Here is a 20,270-nt window from a genome sequence, read left to right as displayed (position 1 = left end):
TTGTGATTCCATTTGGACTTTTCTTGGCAAAGATAAAAGAGTCTTTTGCTATTTTTTGCTCCATTGTGTCCTCATTTTACAGAGGAGAAACTTAGGCAAACAGGGTTATGTGACTTGCCTAGGATCACATAGCTAATAAGTGTCTGAGGTCAAATTTGAACTCAGGAAGATGGACTTTCAAGCCCAGTACTCTATCCATTGCACCACCAATCTTTTTACACCTCCTCAATCAATCCACTATTCACTACAGTGACGTTTCATCCTTCCTCAAACTTCCCACAACTTTTCATCCCTCTATGCAATCAACTAAAAACTTCGCTTCATATTTCTCTTTTTAAAAAATTGAGGCCTTTAGCAAAGTGCTCACCTATCTTCTGTTTCTCATCTCACATCACTCAAATGCTTTCTGCTGCTACTCCTTCACTCCCCATTTCACATTATAAAATGACCCTTCTTGCCAAGTAAACTATATACAAGAGATCCATCCCATCTTCAGCAGATTGCCTTCTCTGTCATCCTTCCCCTATGATTCCTCAATTTTTTTCTTGCACACTGGCTGCTTTCCTCTGGTTGGCTTTTAAAGTCCCTCATAACTTGGCTTCTTCCTACCTTCCCAGACTTCTTACACTCCCCCTCCTTATATGTGCCACTAGTCTCTTTGATGGGTACTTCATCTCCAGACTCTGGGCATTTATTCTAGCTTTCTACATGCTTGGAGCACTCTCCCTCCTCTGCTCCAGTTACTACCTCTCTGACTTCTTTTAAATGCCAACTAAAATCTTACTTCCTATAAGAAGGCTGCCATCTGTTAATTATTTCCTATCTCTCCTGTCTATAGTTTGTTTTGTATATATTTGTCTTCATGTTATCTCCCCATTCAATTGTAAGGTCTTTGGGGACAGGGACTGCCTTTTTCATCTTTTTGTCTCCTCAACACTAAGCATAGTGTCTGACACACAGTAGATACTTAAAAAATGTTTATTGGTTAATTTATTGATTGACTCTTGGTTTCTCTGTCTTTCTCCAAGTTTCAACTAGTCTTACTATCTGAAGGAAAACTTCCCTAGTTCTAGCGTCTTCCCTCTCAGATTATTTCCAGATTATCTTCTATATATTATTTGCACCTAGTTATTTTTATAGTGTCTACCATATTAGAATATGAGCCTCTTGAGGAAAGGCCCTGGTTTTTTACTTTCTTTGTATCCCTAGGACTTAGCAAAATGACTAGTACAAAATAGGTATTTCATGAATACTTCTTGATTGAATTTATTCCTAATTCTTGCTGTATCATAAAATCCTCAGATTTTTTTTCATGCAAACAATGTCTAGTCATGTCTTCTCCATCTTGTACTTGTGCAGCTTTTTTAAATACAAGTTTAAAATAACTAATTATAGATTCCATCTGAAGCCTGCTGCTTGCCAATGGAAACTTCTATTGGGAAGGTCCTTTCATCATAGTGTGACAGTATACAAATTCCATTGTAGGATGAGTTATTGAAGTATCTCTTAAATTATAAACAAGCTAATGAATTCAGAGTTCCTTAGAATTGCAAGCAGGCATAGAGGTCATTTAATTAGGTCCCACATAGAAGTCTGTGTTTTCTCATCTGAGAGATGTTTCCTTCCAATCATGTCCAGTCATCACCTTTTATTCTTTTTTTTGTTTGTTTGTTTTTGCCAGGTAAATGGGGTTAAGTGGCTTGCCCAAGGCCACACAGCTAGGTAATTATTAAGTGTCTGAGACCAGATTTGAACCCAGGTACTACTGACTCCAAGGCCAGTGCTTTATCCACTACATTACCTAGCTGCCCCCACCTTTTATTCTTAATCTTTTTTTTTTCCTACTGACTTTTATTCCTTTCCCTTTTCCTTTCTCTTCTCTTCTGGTTCCTTCTCTTTTCATTTCTTTCCATTTCCTTTCCCTTCCTTTCTTTTCCTTTCCTTTCTTTTCCCTTTCCTTTCCTTCCCTTCCCTTCCCTTCCCTTCCCTTCTCAGTCCTCAACTTTCTTGACCCCATTGCTAATTCTGACACTATTGACCAGTTCCTGTTCCTCCTCCTCTTGCTTAATCTCTCCTTCCTCGATTATGGTAAAAGAGCTCTATATTATCCTTATACTTTTCTAATTGTTTCCCCTCACATTTTCCCTTGAAGAATCATCATATGTTTTTTGCCCCCAAACCATGGGATGTGCTGGTAAATAGGGGTTTTTTTAGGTTTTTACAAGGCAATGGGGTAAAATTTGCATGTCATCCTTGCACAAAGACCATGCTAATCTTCTCTGTATCATTCCAATTTTAGTATATGTGCTAAGGAAGCGAGCACTGGTAAATGTTCAAGTATCAGCTCCATAAAGAAATGAAGAGGGCAGCTAGGTGGCCCAGTGGATAGAGCAACAGCCCTGGAGTCAGGAGGACCTGAATTCAAATTCGGCCTCAGACACTTAATAATTGCCTAGTTGTGTGACCTTGGGCAAGTCCCTTAACCCCATTGCCTTAAGTAAATAAATAATTTTAAGAAAAAGAAACAAAGAGTATGTATGACACTTTTAAGTTTAATATGCTTTATTAACATTTCCCCAATCACCTCCTTAAGCCTAGACAAGCAACAAAACAATAAATCATGCCCTTATTTTCAGCATTTACTCACTGTAGAGGTGTAAATGTTCACACTGAAAATTTAGCAGTCATCTCTCATTAGCCAGTATGATCTGACTCCAGCATACCACTGTTCCCCTAAGATCTCTATTCTAGACCCTCTTCTTTTCTCTTCTCTTTTGGCAAACTCAACTGCCATGGGTTTAATTATCTCTCTGTAGGTGACTTTCAAATCAATATAGCAATCTTCATCTCCCTCCTAAATTCATGTCCTACATTCCTACTTGGCTACCCCATAGACATCAAACACTGGCTGGTCTTAATTATGTCTCGTTGTGGATGTGGAAGAACCAATACAAGGTACTACTATTGTATACCAAATTTTCCTGTGTGTCAAGATAAAGGAAAGGTAAAAAGGATATGAACATTAAAGAAAAATGAACATTTCATCTTTGAATTTATACTAGAAGAGAACAAGAAGTATCTGATAGGAATCCTAGATTGCTTGAATATAGGTTTCAAAGGGCACAGGGAAAGGCTAAATAAGATCTTATAGATTAGAATTCTATAATGTGAATAAGTCAAGTCAGAAGGATTAGGATAGTCTTGAGGATGAAATATGAAAACACCAAGAGAAATAATATTAATGAAGAAGAAAGGAAAAAGTTGTCTAAAGAGACCTATATGGAGGCAGCTAGGTGGCACAGTGGATAGGGCACCAGCCCTGGAGTCAGGAGGAATTGAGTTCAAATCCAGTTTCAGACACTTAATATTTGCCTGGCTGCGTGACCTTGGGCAGGTCACTTAATTCCATTGCCTTAAATAAATTTTAAATAAATAAATAAATAAGACCTATATGGATGGTCAGGAAACTCATTTGCCAATTCAAAACACAAAGAGACACATTGAAAATGGAAAACAAAAGCAGGTAAAAGATCATGAATACAATATATGACCAGTAATGACAATGTCAGGAGTGTTAGAGCTCATAATGAGCCAAGTAAGACTGGCATGAAAAGAATAATAGATTTTTTTAAAAATCCATACTGAATAAAGGAGAAGTATCAAAGACAGGAAAGAACAATCATTCCAAGCAGAAAAGAGGAAGATAAAAGACAGTGAAAAGAAAGCCAAACTACTGAACTTTTGTTCGGGTTTCATTCATTTGTCCAAGAAGTATGGTCCTTGCTCTAGACAGACCAGGACAAAAATGGGATTAAAAAGAACTGAAAGCCAAGAGCAATATGAAGATATTAAGTTTGGATTTGCTAATCACTGCGATGACCTTTATGATGAGTTCGGGTTCCCAGGACTAATTGAACATGCATTCTAGAGTGGTGAAATAACTGATGGATATGATCCTCTCAATAAACTTTAAAAGATCATGTACAAAAAGGATATTATTAGATTCCAAAAGGCTAAAATTTTGCCCTGATTTTTTTTTAAAAATGATGATGATGATAATATAGTCTGTAAACTATCAGTGAATTCGGTTGACCTTGATTTCTGACAGTCTTGTTGCATTATTAAAAGTCAATATGACTTCATTGAAAACAGATTTTGAAAGAGAAATCTTATTCTGTTTTGAAGGCTTTCTATATTTCTGGGTTGCTGTAAATAGTTTGCTTAGATTTTAGTAAAGCATTTAACAACTTTCATTTGATTTTTGTGGATCCAAACAGTAGCCACTTGATATCACCTAAGAAGAAGATCTCTAAGGGGGATGCCTTGGGGATCTTCCTTCACTGTTGTAGTTGCTATTCAATTATTTTATGTCTCATTCTTTGTGCTTACATTAGGATTTTTTTGGCAAAGATATTGTGTTTTTCCATTTCCTTCTCCTGATCATTTTACAGATGAGGAAACTAAGGCAAATAGAATTAAGTGACTTAGCCAGGGTCACACAGCTGGGAAGTATCTAAAGCCAGATTTGAACTCATGAAGATAAGTCTTCCTGAGACCAAGCCCAGCATTTTATCCACTCTGCCATCTGACTTGTTTATATTCTTGTTAGTCATTTAGATAAAAATATCAACATAATGTTTAACAAATTTGCATTGTATATAAGGTAGAAAGGATAGCCAACACATTATCTTGCAGAGTCCAAAACATCTTGCCATGTTAGAAGGTTGTACTGAATTTAATGAAATAAAGTTTAATGGGGGAAATATGATTTCTTTTATTGTACTTGAAAATCAACTTAACAAGAATAATTCCTCAAAAAAAAGTCCAGTTTGGTGGGTTTTATAGTAAATATAATTTTAACATGAGCCAATAATATTTTAAGGCAGTCAAAAACTTCAGTATAATCTGAGATTTAATGAAGAGAAACAGAGTATAAAGAACTAAGGTTAGGGGCAGCTAGGTGATGCAATGGACAAAGCATTAGCCCAGAAATCAGGAGGACCTCAGTTCAAATACAGTCTTGATCACTTAACACTTACAAGTTATATGACTCTGGGCAAGTCACACAAGCCCAATTACCTCACAATTTTTTTTAAATAAAAATAAGAACTATGGACAATGCTACCATTTCTCCCCTGGATGGGCCATAACATAGAAGACTGGGTTCAGCTTAGAATGTCACATTTTAGGGAGGACCTTGATAAGCTGGAGAGCATCTATAGGAGGGGGACCAAGATAGGAAAAGACCATGACATAACACTAAATAAAAATTAATTTATAGAATCAGAGGAACACAGATATTTGTAACAGATCTTAGAACTCATCTGATATAATGAGGAAACTGATGCTCCAAGAGAGAAAATTGCCTTCCTGAGATCACAAAGGGCATATGTGGTGAGTAAAGATTTGCACTCAAATGCTCATGCTCCAAATCCAGTCTTCTTTCTAGTATACCTCCTAGTTGAAGAAAATGGGGATGCTTAGTCTGGTGAAGAGAAGACTTGAGGTGATTGTAGAGTATGGGGTGATAAGATTGTCTCTGGGTAGTTGAAGAGCATTCATATAGGAGAGAACTTGGACTAAGTGGAAGAGAGGTAGATTTAGGTTTGACGTGAAGATGCATTTCCTAATAATTCAAGCTAACCCAAATTGAAATGGCTTGCCTAGAAAGGTAATAGGTTTCCCTTTATGAGCCATGTTCAAGCAAATGATAGAAGATCACTTGAGTTTTCTGGAGAAAGATCACTGTTCAAATTTGGGTTCAATTACGGGAGCCTTATCTTTTCTTCCAGTTTTGAGATCCTATTAATATCTGACAAAAAGAGACAAAACACATTATCCTCCCCACATAACCTGTCTCTCAGTCGGACTTCCCTTTTTCTTTTGAGGGCACATTAACTTTACATTGTCCTGTTTTCACAATTGCAGTCCTTCTGGACATATCATTCTTCCTTGAGCTGCAATGACCCATGTTGACACACAGCAAACATCAAGAACTGCGTCCTAATTGTATGGAGTACACCCTTCATTTAACATGTAATTCATGATATAAAACTGATATAGGAAGTGATTAAAACAAAAAGACAAAATCAGCATGGGAAATCCTGGGTAAGAGTTTGTCATAGGAAAAATCCTACCAACATTGCCCCCTTGCAGGGAGAGACCCAATGCCACTGCTCCAGGGATGGGAGGGATGATACAAAACCACCAAGATGCAACAAGGTTGTTGGTGGGAAAGGGAGAGCAAGGAAGGTAGTTCAGGAGGATCCTACCTGGAATGTGAATAAGGTGTGTTTGTGTGTGTGTGTGTGTGTGTGTGTGTGTGTGTGTGTGTGTGTGTGTGTGTGTGCGTGCGCGTGCGCGTCCCTTGGGAGGGGGGAAGAGGGGGAGAGAGGGTTGTGGGGATAGGCTGAAAATAGAAGCATGCCATCTGGTACCTTTCTATTTTAAGGAATCATTCTTGCTAAGTGTCAAACAAAGTTGTTTCTAAGTACTGTCAAAACATAAACGTAGTTCATGTTTAAATTGCAAAATCATTTGTTATTTGACAATTTTGCAACTTCCAAATTTCAGCACCTAGAACAAAACCTATTTGTCCTGCCTTAATTATGAGACTACACCTAGGCCCTTTGTCCAAACAGTAGCCAGGAATTATCAAATCTTTCCTTACAGAGCATCTTAAATCTGTCCTCTACTTTCTACTCACATAGCCTCTAACCTAATTCAAAATCTCATCATCTCTCATCTGCACTGTTGTGCAGCCTCCTAATTGGTCTCCTTGTTATAATTTTTCCTGTCTCCATTCTGTCCTCCACTCAAATTTTTCTAAAGCATAAATCTTACCATGCCATTTACCTGCTCCAAAATCTTCATTGGCTCCCTATTATCTCTTAGATAAAATACAAACTCCTCAGCAAGGACTTTTAAAGCTCTTCACAGATTGACTCCAATCTATCTTTTTTTTTTTTGCAAGGCGATGGGGTTAACTGTCTTGCCCAAGGCCATACAGCTAGGTAATTATTAAGTGTCTGAGGCCAGATTTGAACTCAGGTACTCCTGACTCCAGGGCCAGTGCTCTATCCACTGTGCCACCTTGCCGCCCCCCAATCTATCTGTCTATATATTTTAAACCCTTTGTAACTCCTCTATGTCTGCTAAGTAGATCTACTTGCTTTTTCCCAAATTTGACATTCCATTTCCCATCTCTATATTTTTGTGCAGGCTTTTTCCTAAACCTGGAATGCTTCCCCTCCTCATCCCCTATTCTCTTCAGATTTAGTTTTTATCAAGACTCAACTCAGGTCTCACTTTCTATAAAAAGCCTTCCCTTAACTGAACCTATATGTATTTATAGCAGCTCTTTTTGTGGTGACAAAGAATTGGAAATTAAGGAGATTCCCTTCAATTGGGGAAGGGCTGAAGTTTTTATATGAATGTATTGGAATATTATTTTGCTATAAGAAATGAAAAGCAAGATAATTTCAGAAAAACCTGCAAAGACTTACATGAATTGATGCAGAAAGAAGTGAGAACCAGAATAGTGTACACCACACTAGCAATATTGTATGATGATCAACTATAACTGATTAATTATTCTCAGCAATACAATGAATGATCCAAGAAAATCCCAAAGGACTCATAATGAAAAATTCTATCTACTTCCAGAGAAAGAACTGATAGTGTCTTGAATACAGACAGAAACATACAATTTTTTACATTCTTCCTTTCTGTCTGTCTTTCTTCCTTTCTTTTTTCTTTGAGTTTTCTTCCACAAAATGTTTTACTTAATTGTGCATTATAACCTATATCATACATTTAATAAAATATTATTTAAAAAACCTTCCCTTGACTTATGAGAACTTTCCCCTTCCTCAAATTATCATTTTACTTATGTATATAACTGACATTTCCCTTCAGTAGAATGTAAGCTCTCTAAGGCCAGGGATTTTTTCCTAGCATAATTCCTCAGACATAGGAGACATAAAGTGCTTCTTGGACTAAACTAAATTTTATTATTAACTGGAGATCATCTAGCCTATGCTTGAATATCTGCCTCTAGTAGCAGGAATCTCATTACATTTTCCACATTCTACTCTCCCCAAACTCCCACTCACTCCTTCTACTTGAACTACCCTTTCTATTTTGGGAAAGCAGTTATTCAGAAATCCTATATATTCATCCAAAATGTCCTAGTTCTGTCTTCTGCACCCAGGTGAAATGGAAAGAGGGCTAGACTTGGATTCATAAGACCTGGATTCTAATCCCAGCTTGTGGCCTGTAGGAGTGTTTGGCCTTGTTAGAGGTTCCACAGATTCAAGAGACCTAAGTTCAAAAACCTAATTTTTGTGACTGGTCAGGGTAAGTCTCCTCATTCAGCCTTCCCTCATCTGTAAAATTTGGAAAATGATAGTTGTGCCACCAACATTACAGAGATGTCATGAATATATGTTGAGTGAACCTGAAATTGATTTGCTCTATAGAAATGTGAGCTGCTATCATTTGTTTGAGACTTTAAACATGTCACTCTTGGTGTTGGAACTTCATTATCCTCTGCTATAAAATTAAATTTTTGGTCTAGATGATTTCAAAAGTCCCTGATATTCTAGCGCTGACATTCTATGATTCTTCATGAAATTTATTCATATTTTTAAAGATAATAATCATATCTGCACTGCCTGAGCAGGTCTCTTGAGGACAGTCATTTCCATCTACATTGAATGAGAGGAGGAGGAAGAGGAATGAGAGGAAGGGATGGAGGGGTTGTCTTTTGGTTGGGTATTTTTGTTTATTTTTTTGTTTGTTTTATTATGTTTTTGTTTTTAATCCATGCGGCTGGTCCTGTTTGGTGGTCCTCAGGACTTTGGTCTTCATGCAAACTTTGAGTCAAATATATCACATATTCATAGCTTCTGGCTTCAATGGGGAAAGAGTCTCAGTAAAAGAGCAAAATCACATCAGACTCAATAACAGAAAAAAATATTGGTCTCCCTAAGCAGCTGGCAAGCCATTTTGGAATGTTGTCAAGTTCAATAGAGCAGAAATATGGCAAAGTCATTCCTACAAGTTTTGTTATTGTTGTTTTTGTTGTTTCCAAGACAACTGGAATTTAATTTATTTTTCTAGATTGAGAGGAAGATTCTGACCTTAAGTTTAACCCTTGGTTCTCCACCCTCCTTCACCTTAAGGTCAAAAAGGATGCAAGATTAAAACATCCTGGAAAACATGGAAAAATAAGTGAGAGAAATCAGTTACTGGCTTGTTGTTGTTGTTTTGTTTTTGTTTTTTACTTCAGTAATTGCTTAACATTACAGAATTCAACCATATAGCCCAAGAAGTACTTTTACCATTCCAGAACTCAAATATCCAGTTTCATTACTGATCCAGAACCCAAATCTCCAGCACCAGTACTGATCTAGAAATAAGCTATCTTGGAATTAATTCTTTTTTTTAGTGGAATTAATTCTTAACACCCCTCACTTGAACTTTTACAATAACCTCCTAACTGATTGTCCTGCCTTAATGCTCTTTCCTATTCCAATTTAACTTCTACACAACTAAAAAAGTGATTTCCCTAAAGAACAGATCTGACCTGCTCAAAAAATTCCCATGGCTTGGTATTTCCTCCAGGAATAATTAACTCCTCGGTTTGTTATTTAAAGATCTTAATTATCTTATTCCAATCTACCTGTTTAGTCTTATTACAGATTACTCTTCTTTCCATATCTTGCTGTTCAGCCAGGCTGCCTTCTTTCTATTCTTCCTATATGACCTTCTATCTTTGGCCTCTATGCCTTTGCCAATTGCCATCCTTAGAAAACACTTCCTCTTTACTTCTACCTCTTAGAATCCTCATTCTAAACTGAGACTCCAAGTGTCAGCTAAAGTGATAATCTCTACATGAAGCCATTCTTGCTTTCTCCAATCTTTAGTATACCTTCCTCCTCACCCCCAAAAGAAATTATCCTATATCTTCTTTGAATCTGTTTATGCCATGTTGTCTCTACCTGTTAGATTATAAGTTCCTCAAAGACAAAGACTATTTCCTTTTTTTCTTTTATTTCCCCTGAGCCCAGCAGATGGTTGGCTGATTGATGGAATGATTGTTCTAAAACTCTACAATCTGACAATCTCCCTAATCCAGAGCACAATAACTGGGAATGAGAAGGAAAAAGATCACTATCTTTGTTAGTGATGGCTGATAGTCTTTCCTTATATAGAATCAAAATTCCCAACTCTGAAACTCCCTGTAGTAATTTCTAGATCTTTCCTCTGGGACCAAGCAGATCTAGTTTAATCTCTCTACCACAGGACAGCTTTTCAAATGGGTGAAAATGGTGATTATGTTTCTCACAAAATCAGCTATGCTATGGCTAAATATCCACCAGTGCCTATATGGTATCATTCTAATGACCTCATACTCCAGCTTATCAGTATTTCTCCTAAAATGTCATACCAGGAGCTAAGCATAACAACCATAGTATTTTAAATAAATACAATGTGATTTCATCCACATTAAAAAACATTCTATGCAAGGAAGCTCATTTTTAATTGTGTTTGAACTGCTTATTATCTGAGTGAAGATTTTGAGGGGTAGCAGATCACAGCTTTAGAGCTAGAAAGAACTCATTTATAACTCATCTAGAAAGAGACATCTAGTTCAGATTCCTTGTCCTATAGATGTGAAAACTCAGATACAGAGAGGTTATGAACCTCTTCACATTGATATGGATAGTAGGACATCAAGTTGGCATTCAAAATTGAGTTTTATGATTTCCACCCTAATGCTCTTTACAGTGTCATGCTACTATTTAAAAATATATTAAAAAATTTATCTATAAGAGTAAAAGGTCAAGAATCTCAAGGGAATAAATACAAAAATAAAATCTGGAGAAGATGGTCTAGCAAATTATTACAAAGCAGTGGGATAGATAGGTACACAATACACAATAGTAACCATAGAAGTCTAAGGTTTGACAAACCCCCAAAATACAAAGTTTGGGGAAAATAAATCATTATTTGACAAAAATTTCTAAAAAAAAACAACAATAATAGCAACAAGACTGAAAAGAAAGTGTAGCAGAAACTAGGTATAGAACAACATCTCATGCTACATATTGAGAAAAAGTCAAATTTAGACATAAAAATTGTTATCATAAGCAAATTAGGGGATGGAATATTTGACCTGTGAGATTTATGGATAAGGAAAGAATAATGACAACAAAAGACAAATGGATATAAAATGGATAATTTTGATTATATCAAATTTAAAAGATTTGGCACAAATAAAATCAATGCAGCCAAGATTAGAAGGAAATCTAGAAACTGGGGAGGGGGGAATGGGTGAATTTTTATAGCAAATTTCTCTTATTTCTCAAATTAAAAACTGAATTAATTTATGTGAATATGAGTCATTCCCCAAATGATAAATGGTCAAAAGAAAAGAACAGGATGTTTTTAAATGAAGAAATCAAAAATATCTATAATCATATGAAAAAGTGCTCTAAGTAACTTGATTACAAAAATGCCAATTAAAAAATCTCTGAGGTACCACCTCATTCCTATCAGATTGGCTAATATTACAGAGAAAGAAAATGACAAATATTGGAGGGATGTGGAAAACTGAGACAGTAAAGCATTGTTAGTGTAGTTGTAAACTGATCCAACCATTCTGAGGAGCCAAAGGACTATAAAACTATGCATACTCTTTGACCCATCAATGTCACTAGTAGGTCTATACCTCAAAGAGATCAAAGAAAAAGGAAAAGGACTTATATTTACAAATACATTTTTAGCAGTTCTTTTAGTGGTGGCAAACAATTGGAAATTGAAGGAATGTCCATAATTAGGAAATGACTGAACAAGATGTGGTATACAAATGTAATAGAATACAATTGTGCTATAAGAAATAATGAGTTTTAAATGAGATTACTTTAAGAAAAATCAGGGGTTGGCTAGATGGCACAGTGGATAGAGCACCTTGCAAAAACCAAAAATAAAATGAAATAAAATAAAATAAGAAAAATCTGGCACCCTCTATCCAATATAAGTTAAAATAGCACATGATTTAGACATAAAGCATGATAAGTAAATTAGGAGAGCAAAGAATCATTTGTTTGTCAGATCTATGGAGAGAGGAAGAATTTAAGAGAGAGAGAACAATATGAAATGCAATGTGGATAATTTTGATTAAAAATTAATTAAATTTTATTAATTATTAATTTATTAAAAACATTATAAGGCAATGCAATCAAGATTAGAAGAAAAGTAGAAAGCTGGGAATAATTTTTATAGACAATGTTTCTGATTAAAAACATCATTTCTCGGGGCGGCTAGGTGGTGCAGTAGATAAAGCACCGGCCCTGGAGTCAGGAATACCTGGGTTCAAATCTGCTCTCAGACACTTAATAATTACCTAGCTGTGTGGCCTTGGGCAAGCCACTTAACCCCAATGCCATGCAAAAAAAAAAAACTACAAAAAATAGAAAAAATAGAAAAAAAACAGTCATAAAAACATCATTTCTCAAAAACATAGAGAACTGAATTAATTTTTTAAGCATACAAGTCATTCTCCAATTGATAAATGGTCAAAGTTATATGAACAGGAAATTTTCAGATGAAGAAATTAAAGTTGATTTTGTGAGAAACCTAGTCACTACTGATTAGATTTGTGAACTGATCCAACTCTGTAGAATAATTTGGAACTATGCTCAAAGGGCTATAAAACTGTGCATAACACACTGTGCATAACCTTTGATACAACAATACCAGAATCTGTAACTCCAATAGATCATCATAAAAATGGAAAAGGACCCACAACTCCCAGTGTACAGGGTAATAATTCATTATATTCATATACCACAATTAATAGTTATTCCTCAGTTGATGAGCATCTACTTTGTTTTCAATTATTTGTTACCCCCCAAAAATGCTGCTGTTTTGCCTATGTAGAGCTTTTCAATTATCAATCATCTCCTAGATGAATTTTGCTAATATATTTTTAAAGGGTAGCAAAAATACTTACAGCAGCTCTTTTTATAGTGGCAAAGAATTGGAAATTGAGGGGATGTCCTTCAACTGGGTATTGACTGAACAAGGTTTTATAAGAATGTGATGGAATACTACTGTGTAATAAGAAATGATGAACAGGCATATTTCAGAAAAACCTGGACAGATTTACATGAACTGAGAGGTAAGTAGAACCAGGAGAACATTAAACATAACAACAGCAGCATTGCATGGTGATCAACTATGATAGACTTAGCTCTTCTCAGCTATACAGTGATCCAAGACAATTTCAAAAGACTTGTGATGGAAAATGCTAACCACATCCAGATAAAGAACTATGGAGTCTGAATGCATATAGAAGCAAACTATTTCATTTTGTGTTTTGTTTTTCTTTTCTTGTGGTTTTTTTCCTTTTATTGATTTTTCTGTCAAAATATGACTAATGTGAAAATATGTATACTATGAATGTACATATATAACCTACATTAAATTGTTTTCTGTCTTAGGGTAGGGGAGGGAAGTGAGGGAGAAAAATTTGGAACTCAAAATCTTATAAAAAATAAATGCTAAAAACTATCTTTACATGTAACTAAAAAAATTAGCATCAAGAAAAAAAAAGAAAAATTTGGTACAATTTATATGAACTACAGCAAAGTGAAGTTAGTAGAACCAAGAGAAATCACAACAGTAACAGCAATATTATATGATAATCAACAGAGAATGACTAAGTATTCTCAGAAATAAACTAAAGACAATTCCAAAGGACTTATGATGAAAAGCGCTATCTACCTCCAGAGAAAAAAATGTTGGAGTCTGAATTCAGATTGAATCATATTTTATTTACTTTATTATTCTTAGTGGGTTTTTGGTCTGCATTTTCTTTTGAAATATGACTAATATGGAAATGTTTTGTAAGATTGTACTTATATAAACTAAATCAAATTGCTTGCTTTCTAAAGAACAGGTGAGTGGAAGTGGGGAAATTTAGAACTCAAAATTTTTTAAATGACTTAATTTTTTGTTTACATGAAATTGAGGAAAAAATAAATAAAAATTTAAAATATATTAAAATGTTTCCTTCTGGAATATAGGAGGCAATAGACAGAACTAGACGGAAGGTACCCCACAGAGGAAGAGAAGAATCAAAAAGTTTGCTGTTTAAATAAACAATCAAATACTCAAAGGAACAGAAAATTGTTTAGATCCATTACCTATTGCCAATTACCAGTCAAGGAATAGTGCAAATATCTTCTAGATAAAATTAATCAACTCTGCTTGGTAACCTAGGGCAACCCCTGGCTATACTATATGGGATCCCTGAATAGCTAGCTAACCTGGGTTCAAGGCACTCTGTTAGCTTACTTACTTCCAAAACTATAACTCATGAGCCCACCAAGATAATTACTTTTTTCCCTAGCCAACCAGAAGACACAATTAGTTCAAAGAAAAAATATCTAAAGAAATAACAAAGTAAGAAAATTCACAATAGAAAATTCCTCTCCCAAATCCAGGGGAATTTACAACTCTGGATGGACAGGACCATCCACATCTTTTGGTGATGTCTTTATGGTGCTCTCACTGAGCCAGGTCCCTGATGGGTTTGGCAGCTCTACAAGGTGTACTACTCCCTGGGCACCACTTGTCTTCCCTGGTCCCCATTGATTTTATAGTACCAGTGGGAAACCCATCTTTAACCCAGTGTTGTTCTGGTAGGTGCTGATTGCTGTTCCCTCCTGTTCCCTTCTATAATTTTCTGAGCTCACCTCTTCAAGGACTCTTTTGCCATCTTTGTCTGCTAGGGTAGAGGGACAAAAATCTCTCCCTGATAAGAGAACACTAACAGCTCTTTAGTCATAGCTCAGACATAAAGCCAGCAAAACCCTGGCCAAGGTCAAGTCTTTCTTTTTCTCTCCTATGTTTTGGCAGAGGCTCAAAGCCTTGTGCTACAAATAGCAAACTTATAGTTAAGAGATTATTTGACTTTGAAAGCAAAAGAATTTGGGCCAGAACAAAAGGTAAACTAAGGTGACAAAGTATAGTCCTATCTTTATTATGTAGGTGTGTCAGCATCAAAGTTTGATTGCTTTGGTGCTTTATTTTAGCCAATGAAAAATCTTAGTCTTCTATCTTGGTAACATTTCCTTCTACTCTAACTATAACTTATAAACCTCCTTTTTCTATAATCTTCTAATATTTATTCTAGATATAAACATATAGCTTGCCCAAGTTGGAAGGAATCTCCAACATAAAAGATATATCATGTGTTGTGCTAAAAAAGATAAAAGGTCTAGGGGTGGCTAGGTGCAGTGCATAGAGTACTGGCCCTGGAGTCAGGAAGACCTGAGTTCAAATCCAGACTCAGACACTTAATAATTACCTAGTTGTTTGACCTCGGGCAGGTCACTTAACCCTATTGTCTTGCAAAAAAAAGTCTAGAAACAAATATGGAATTGTTGCCCCCACCCAGGAAACATGGTAAAATGAATATATGTGTCCTACTAACAGTTTACAAAGTTCAAGAAGCAATTCTGTGCAAACTAGGATCAAAACAAAACCCACAATAAAACTCTAGGAAAATAATGAAGCCCTCCAATGAGAAAGTCTTTCTCAAAGGTCTACACAGCATCTCATTAATATCAGTTAATATTTATATAAGGCTTCCAAAGTGCTCTAAGCACTTTATAATTATCATCTCATTTCATCCTCATAACAACCCTGGGGGTAGGTTACTATCATTATCCCAATTTAGATAAGGAAACTGAGGTAATCTGAGTTAAGGTGACTTGTCCAGGGTCACACATAGGGTCAAGCAACTTAAAATCAGTTGGTCATATTTAGGAAGTTCTTCCTACCCTCCACCCCCCCTTTCTACCTTTCCTGTTACTCTCTGACCTCCTCCACAGTTCCTAGGTTTCCAGAGATTGCTTTCTGTTATGCCTACCACTGTAGATATATCCTTCTCCATTCTGGCTCCTCCTATGTTGCAAATATTCTAGCAATCAATGTACCCAGATGTTGCCAAATCCTTTGCTACAGAAATCTTTCTCTATCATTTCTCCTGGCCTTTGCCACTGCAAAAGGGAAGATCTCCATAGCTTTCTTTGTCTGACAGAAGACTGTTTCCCAGATAGAATGCAAGCATCTTGGGGCCAGGGACAGTTTTATTTTGGTCTTTGAATTCCCCAGAGTCTAGCACAGTGCCTGGCATATATAATTGGTGCTTAATAAATAGTTATTGATTGGTTGATTATATTAGGGTTATAATGATGAGAGATTTTATAGGGGAAAGAACACTAAACTTGGAGTCAAAAGGCACCTATTTCTGACATTTTCTGTAACCTCTCTAGGCCTTAATTCCTGCATATGTAAAAGGAAAAGTTGGACAATTTACAAGTATCAAACACATGACCCTAAGGTCTTAGGTATCCTGCAACACTCCTGAGTGAAGCCAGAATCACACATTTGTTGTTTTCATTATTTAGTCATGTTCTATTCTTTTTTTTTTCAGTTTTGCAGGGCAATGGGGTTAAATGACTTGTTCAAGGTCACACAGCTAAGTAAGTGTCTGAGGCTGATTTTGAACTCAGGTCCTCCTGACTCCAGGGTCCATCCTCTACCTACTGTGTCACCTAGCTGTCCCATGCTTCATCTTCATGACTCCATTTGGGGTTTTCTTGACAGAGACACTGGAGTGGTTAGCCATTTTCTTCACCAGGTCATTTTTACTGATGAGGAAACTAAGGGCAAAAAGGGTTTAATGACTTGCCTAGGTCCACACAGGTAGTAAGTTTAAGTCTGGATGTGAACTAAGATCTTGCTGTCTCCAGGACCAAAACTATCCACTGCACCACCTAGCTGACCCACATTAAACCACAGATAATGTTTATTTGTGATTTTCTTTCACCTGTATTTGGTTTGATACTACTATACTAGATTACTGCTAAGGTTCTAACATGCTCTAACATGCCATAATTTAAGAAGTTCAGACCAGGGATCCCTTCTACTAGGCTAATCCCCTTTCCTACAAGTTCTGCTGACCTCTGGCCTCATCAAAGTGTATCGAGGGAATAGAAACTGACTCAGTCAAAAATTTCCAGGGCCACTTTATCTCACCAATGTTCTTCTTACATGTGCAGCAGCTGAAAAGGTACCTCAATAATGTTTTTAATCATCCCTAAAGTCCTAAGAGATCTCTCTATGGCAACAGGGTGGGATTTTTCAAAATACCCAAGGAAAGGGGGTGGATAGAGAAAACAGTATGCTTCTACTTTTCTACAGCATGCATTCTGTCAGGGACATCACTTGGAAGAAGAGGGAGAAGCCTACATACTAACTATACATAGAATAGGAGAGAGAAAAGGAACCAAATTTTTAATCCAACTAGCTTCCCTCAATTTTAAAAGACCCAGAGGAAGGCAGAACCTTGCCAAAGGTCATGAAGAAGCAAAAATAAAGGAACCAGAAGTATTTAATATCTAGTGCTTTATAGTTAGGAAGTCCTTTTACATACATCAATTAGCTCATTTAGATAGTATTAGCTCCTTGTACCATTAAACAGGTCAAGAAACAAAAAAGAAAAAGAAAATTATCAGACTAGAATAATAGATCAGATTTTAGAAGATTGAATTTAATAGAAATAAATTTAAAGACATACTTGACTTCAAAAAAATCATCTGCACAATGAACTTTTTAAAAAATGTATTTTTTTAACTCTTTTGTTAAATTTTGAGTTCCAAATCCTCTCCTTCTATCCAGTCCCTCACCCCACTTTTTAAAAAAAATTTGTTTTTCTCTTTTTTTAAATTTTGAGTTTCAAATCATTTCCTTCCCTCCAGCCCTCCCCCCATTGAGAAAGTTAGCAATGTAATATCAATTATACATGTGAAATTACACAAAATTTGTCCATATTAGCCATACTGCCCCCCCCAAGAGGGCAAGAAAAATAAAGTTTAAAAAATGTTTCAATATGCACTCAGTGTCCATCAGTTATCTTTCTGGAGATAGATACCTCAATAAATATTTGTCAAACACTCACTTTACCCAAGATACTGTACTACTCAGAAACAAAGATCAAAGTGAAATAGTACTCATTCTGAAAGAGCTTCCATTCTATAAGTAAAAATGATAGGTAGGTGGATAGATGGATGGATGGATGGAGACAGAGACATAAACTATTTAATAGTATTAGCTCCCTACTCTAGAAAACAAACTAAATGGGGTATCAGAATTTTTAAAAAGGGCATTTACATGCTAGAATAATAGATCAAAAAATATCTCTTGTTTTTGGTTGAGGGAAGCACTAACAGCAGTAGGAATCAGGAAAGATTTGAAATGGGAGGTGGTCTTTGTTCTTAAGGTGGGAGATTGAGGCAGCAGGAAATACCTTCTAAAACAATCCAATAGCACAGGAACAGAAGTCATGACTGGGGAAGAAGGCCAGTTTGACTGGATTTTAGAGTACATAAAGCAGAGTTGTATAATAAAGTTGGAAAGGTAGGATGGAGCCAAATTATGAAGGACTTTAAATGTCAACAGGAGTTTATATTTAATCTTGGAGACAACAAGGAGCCAGGATGGAATCCAGGTCTCCTGGCTCCCAATTGAAAATGCGATTGCTGAAATTCTCCATGTCTTTTTGCTCACTCATTAGCATTCTCATATTATCTACAATCCAATGCCATTCTGACTTTCCAGAACTGTTTCATATTATTCTTCTTTAATGAAGTAAATTCAATTTTCTACATCACCTCCACCTCAAAAAAAAATTCCATGAACTTCTACCTCTACAATTTGTCTCATATTATTCCCTAAACCTAAAAAAGTTCACCCCTCCTGTTCTACTCACTTCGCTTAGCTTTTCCTATTGAATAACTAAAACCCTGCTTGAATATCACCTCCTCCAGGAAGTATCTCCTGATAAGCCCAGCTGATGAAGATTTTTTCTACAAACTACACATAGCTCTTTATATTTCACTGATGCAATTATCTTATACATTATGGTTAGAAGTACTATTGTCTTATCCCACAATTAAACAGTGAATGCCAAGAGATGAGATTATATCTTGTTTAGACACCCAGTGGCTACCATGATATTCTTAGATGCAACAGGTGCTTTCCAAATACTTGCCATATGTTTGTATCTAATACATCTGAAGGGACCCCAAGACAATCCTTCCCATCCCTCTTTGTGGAATGCAACCAAGACCAAGTTATAGGCTATGAAATGGCTACTGAGCTTCCAGGGTCAGGGGAAATCAGTGGGGGAGCAGAGGGGCTAATAAATGATTATGTCATAGAGAGAGATCATAGAGAGCTGAATTGTGACTGGGTTTGTGGGCTTAAAGAGTTGAAATCCCAAAGAGCAAATAGTGGCAGCAATAGTGGGAAGGGAGTGAACAGATGCCACAGTAAGCCACACAAGAACAAGGAGACTGTGCTTAGGGGGCAACTAGGTGGCACAGTAGATAGAGCACCAGTCCTGGAATCAGAGGGATCTGAGTTCAAATTCAACCTCAAACCCTTAATAATTACCTAGCTGTGTGACCTTCAGCAAGTTATTTAACCCCATTGCCTTGCCAAAAATAAATAAACCCAAAAAAAGGAGACCATGCCCTTCACTAAGGTGCTGAATCCTATGCAGTAGGGCCTGAAACTAGGTTTTAAGCTTGTAGAGATGGCCTTGAACTTTGCTGAGGTGGGGTTGGGAGATGAGGAACTCACACAGAAGGTACTATTTTTTTTTTAAAAAACTAGATTTGTATTTCTGTATTTAATTTTTACATTGCCTGGATTTCCCCTATATTCACTTTTCCCTTTCCAGAAAGCCAACCCTTATAGCAAGAGGAAAAATATTTGACCAAACCAATCAACACATCAAAATTTTTTTCCTAAAAATTTGATGTTCCAGGCAATGTTCCACACCAATGGATCCTGATCTCTGCAAAGGAATAGGAAGAGGTCTTTTCTCATATCACTTCTTTGAGAATCAAGCTAATTCATTATAATTTTGCAACATTCATTTTCAATTGTTTTGTGGTTGTTCTTTCCACTTATATTCCTGTAGTCACGTGGATATTGTTTTCCTAGCTCTATTTCACTTTGCATCAAATCTTCCTATGTTTCTCTGTGTTCATCAGAACCTTTTGTTTCCCATAACAGGGAAATAATTTATTACATTCATATAGTCATTTCTCAATTGATGAGAATCTGCTTTGTTTTCAATTCTTTATTACCACAAAAAATGCTGCTTTGTTTTGCCTTTGAGG

General features: G+C 36.2%; 1 long non-coding RNA gene and 1 pseudogene across 2 annotated transcripts in view; both read right to left on the bottom strand.

The window, feature by feature from the left end:
* LOC141505980 (uncharacterized) overlaps positions 1 to 20,270 on the bottom strand; it is a 139,871-nt gene that overhangs the window by 101,787 nt on the left and 17,814 nt on the right. The gene's annotated exons all lie outside the window — the stretch shown is intronic.
* LOC141510516 (U6 spliceosomal RNA) lies at positions 2,223 to 2,323 on the bottom strand (annotated as a pseudogene).

The sequence above is a fragment of the Macrotis lagotis genome, chromosome 1 (assembly GCF_037893015.1).
Source record: "Macrotis lagotis isolate mMagLag1 chromosome 1, bilby.v1.9.chrom.fasta, whole genome shotgun sequence".
NCBI lineage: Eukaryota > Metazoa > Chordata > Mammalia > Peramelemorphia > Peramelidae > Macrotis > Macrotis lagotis.
The sequence above is the reverse complement of the archived record's forward strand: the minus strand, read 5'-3'. Positions and strand labels throughout refer to the sequence as shown.